Genomic DNA, 4,571 nt, shown 5'->3' on the forward strand with positions numbered 1-4,571 from the left:
GCCAGACGCAAGAAAAAGAGGGACAGGGTTTCCCTGGTGGCACAGTGGTTGAGAGTCCACCTGCCAATGTAAGGGACATGGGTTCGTGCCCCGGTCTGGGAAGACCCCCCATGCTGTGGAGCGGCTGAGTCCGTGAGCCATGGCCGATGAGCCTGCGCGTCCAGAGCCTGTGCTCCACAATGGGAGAGGCCACAACAGTGAGAGGCCAGCGTATCACAAAAAAAAAAAAAAGAAAAAAAAGAGAAAAAGGGGGAGAGAGCTCAAATCAATAAAATTAGAAATGAAAAAGGAGAAGTTGCAACAGACACCACAGAAATACAAAGCATCCTAAGAGACTACTGCAAGCATCTCTATGCCAGTTAAATGGACAACATGGAAGAAATGGACAAATTCTTAGAAAGGTATAACCTTCCAAGACTGAACCAGGAAGAAGTAGAAAATATGAACAGACAAATCACAAGTAATGAAATTGAAACTGTGATTAAAAATCTCCGAACAGGGGCTACCCTGGTGGCGCAGTGGTTGAGAATCTGCCTGCCAATGCAGGGGACATGGGTTCGAGCCCTGGTCTGGGAAGATCCCACATGCCGCAGAGCAACTGGGCCCGTGAGCCACAACTACTGAGCCTGCGCGTCTAGAGCCTGTGCTCTGCAACAAGAGAGGCTGCGACAGTGAGAGGCCCGCGCACTGCGATGAAGAGTGGCCCCCTCTCGCTGCAACTAGAGAAAGCCCCAGTGCAGCAACGAAGACCCAATGCAGCCAAAAATAAATAAATAAAATTAAAAAAAAAAAAATCTCCCAACAAACAAAAGTCCAGAACCAGATTGCAACAGAGGTGAATTCTATCAAACATTTAGACAAGAGCTAACACCCAACCATCTCAAACTCTTCAGAAATTCTCAGGGGAAGGAACACTCCCAAACTCATTCTATGAGGCCACCATCACCCTGATACCAAAACCAGACAAAGATATTACAGAAAAAGAAAATTAGAGACCAATATCACTGATGAATATAGATGTAAAAATTCTCAACAAAATACTAGGAAACAAACTTGAACAACACATTAAAAGTATCATACACTATGATCAGGTGGGGTTTATCCCAGGGATGCAAGGATTCTTCAATATACACAAATCAATCAATGTGATACACCATATTAACAAATTGTAGAATAAAAATATGATCATCCCAATAAATACAGGAAAACCTTTTGACAAAATTCAACAACCATTTATGCATTTCCTCTAAGATCAGGAACAAGACAAGGATGTCCACTCTCACCACTATTACTCAACACAGTTTTGGAAGTCCTAGACACAGTAATCAGAGAAGAAAAGGAAATGAAAGGAATATAAAGTGGAAAAGAAAAAGTAAAATTGTCACTGTTTGCAAATGACATGATACTATACCTAGTGAATCCTAAAGATGCCACCAGAAAACTACTAGAGCTAATCAATGAATTTGGTAAAGTTGCAGGATGCAAAATTAATGCACAGAAATCTCTTGCATTCCTATACACTAACAATGAAAGATCAGAAAGAGAAATTAAGGAAACAATCCCATTCACCATTGCAACAAAAAGAATAAAATACGTAGGAATGAACCTACCTAAGGAGGTAAAAGACCTGTACTCAGAAAAGTATAAGACACTGCTGAAAGAAATCAAACATGATATAAACAGATGGAGGTATAAACCATGTTCCTGGGTTAGAAGTATCAATACTGTGAAAATGACTGTACTACCCAAAGCAATCTACAGATTCAATGCAATCTCTATCAAATTACCAGTGGCATTCTCTACAGAACTAGAACAAAAAAATCTTAAAATTTGTATGGAGACACCAAAGACCCCGAATAGCCAAAGCAGTCTTGAGGGAAATTAAAAGAGCTGGAGGAATCAGACTTCCTGACTTCAGACTATACTACAAAGCTACAGTAATCAAGACTATATGGTACTGGCACAAAAACAGTAATAGAGATCAATGGCACAGCATACAAAGCCCAGAGATAAACCTACATACCTATGGCTAACTCATCTATAACAAAGGAGGCAAGGATATACAATGGAGAAAAGCAGTCTCTTCAGTAAGTGGTGCTGGGAAAACTGGACAGCTACACGTAAAAGAATGAAATTAGAACACTCCATAACACCACACACAAAAATAAACTCAAAATGGATTAGAGATCTAAATGTAAGACCAGACACTATAAAACTCTTAGAGGAAAACATATGCAGAACACTCTATGACATAAATCACCGAAAGATCCTTTTTGACCCACCTCCTAGAGAAATGGAAATAAAAACAAAAATAAACAAATGGGACCTACCGAAACTTAAAAGCTTTTGCACAGCAAAGGAAAACATAAACAAGACGAAAAGACAACCCTCAGAAGGGGAGAAAATATTTTCAAATGAATCAAATGACAAAGGATTAATCTCCAAAATTTACAAGCAGCTCATGTACCTCAATATCACAAAAACAGCCCAATCCAAAAATAGGCAGAAGACCTAAATAGACATTTCTCCAAAGACGATATACAGATTGCCAACAAACACATGAAAGGATGCTGAACATCACTAATCATTAGAGAAATTCAAATCAAAACTACAGTGAGGGGCTTCCCTGGTGGTGCAGTGGTTGAGAATCTGCCTGCTAATGCAGAAGACACGGGTTCGAGCCCTGGTCTGGGAGGATCCCACATGCCGCCGGGCAACTAGGCCCATGAGCCACAACTACTGAGCCTGTGCATCTGGAGCCTATGCTACTCAACAACAGAGGGCGCGATAGTGAGAGGCCTGCGCACCGTGATGAAGAATGGCCCCCGCTTGCCACAACTGGAGATAGCTCTCGCACAGAAACAAAGACCCAACACAGCAAAAATAAATTAATTAATTAATAAACTCCTACCCCCAACATCTAAAAAAAAAGAAACAGAATTTCTCATGTGACTCATAAAAAAAAAAAAAAACCTAAGTGAGGTATCACCTCACAGCAGTCAGAATGGCAACCATGAAAAAATCTACAAACAATAAATGCTGGAGAGGCATTTACTGGAGAAAAGGGAACACTCTTGCACTGTTGGTGGGAATAAGAATTGATATAGCCACTAGGGAGAACAGTATGGAGGTTCCTTAAAAACCTAAAAATAGGGGCTTACCTGGTGGCGCAGTGGTCGATTGTCCACCTGCTGATGCAGGGGACACGGGTTCGTGCCCCGGTCTGGGAAGATCCCACATGCCGCAGAGTGGCTAGGCCCGTAAGCCATGGCCGCTGAGCCTGCGCACCCGGAGCCTGTGCTCTGCAATGGGAGAGGTCACAACAGTGAGAGCCCCGCATACAGCAAAAAAAAAAAAAAAAAAAAACTAAAAATAGAAGTACCATACAACCCAGCAATCCAACTACTGGGCATTTACCCTGAGAAAACCATAATTCAAAAACAGTTATATACAGCAATGTTCACTGCAGCTCTATTTACAATAGCCAGGACATGGAAGCAACCTAAGTGTCCATCGACAGATGAATGGATAAAGAAGATCTGGCACATATATAGAATGGAATATTACTCAGCCATAAAAAGAAACAAAACTGAGTTATTTGTAGTGAGGTGGATGGACTTAGAATCTGTCCTACACAGTGAAGTAAGTCAGAAAGAGAAAAACAAATACCGTATGCTAACACAGATATATGGAATCTAAAGAAAAAAGAACGTTTATGAAGAACCTAGGGGCAGGACAGGATTAAGGACACAGACGTAGAGAAAAGACTTGAGGACACGGGTAGGGGGAAGGATAAGCTGGGACGAAGTGAGAGAGTGGCATGGACATATTAACATTACCAAATGTAACATTGGTAGCTACTGGGAAGCAATCACACAGCACAGGGAGATCAGCTTGGTACTTTGTGACCACCTAAAGGGGTGGGATACGGAGGGTGGGAGGGAGATGCAAGAGGGAGGGGATATGGTGATATGTGTATATGTATAGCTAATTGACTTTGTTATACAGCAGGAACTAACACTCCACTGTAAAGCAATTATACTCCAATAAAGGTGTAAAAGCAAAAAAAAAAAAAAGAAAGCCCAGAGATAAACCTATACACCTATGGTCAACTAATCTATGACAAAGGAGGCAAGACTATACAATGGAGAAAAGACAGTCTCTTCAATCAGTGGTGCCGGGAAAAATGGGCAGCTACATGTAAAAGAATGAAATTAGAACACTCCCTAACACCATACACAAAAATAAATTCAAAATGGATTAGAGACCTTAATGTAACACAAGACTGTATAAAACTCTTAGAGGAAAACATAGGAAGAATACTCTGACATAAATCACAGCAAGATCTTTTTTAATCCACGTCCTAGTGTAATGTAATAAAAAGAAAAACAAATGGGACCTAATGAAACGTAAAAGCTTTGCAAACCAAAGGAAACTACAAACAAGACGAAAAGACAACCCTCAGAATGGGAGAAAATATTTGCAAATGAATCAATGGACAAAGGATTAATCTCCAATATATATAAACAGCTCATGCAGCTCAATATTAAAAAAAAAAACAAAAACCCAAT

This window comes from Aethalodelphis obliquidens, unplaced genomic scaffold (assembly GCF_003676395.1).
Source record: "Aethalodelphis obliquidens isolate GAN/ISIS:26980383/991018 unplaced genomic scaffold, ASM367639v1 scaffold148, whole genome shotgun sequence".
Classification (NCBI taxonomy): Eukaryota; Metazoa; Chordata; class Mammalia; order Artiodactyla; family Delphinidae; genus Aethalodelphis; species Aethalodelphis obliquidens.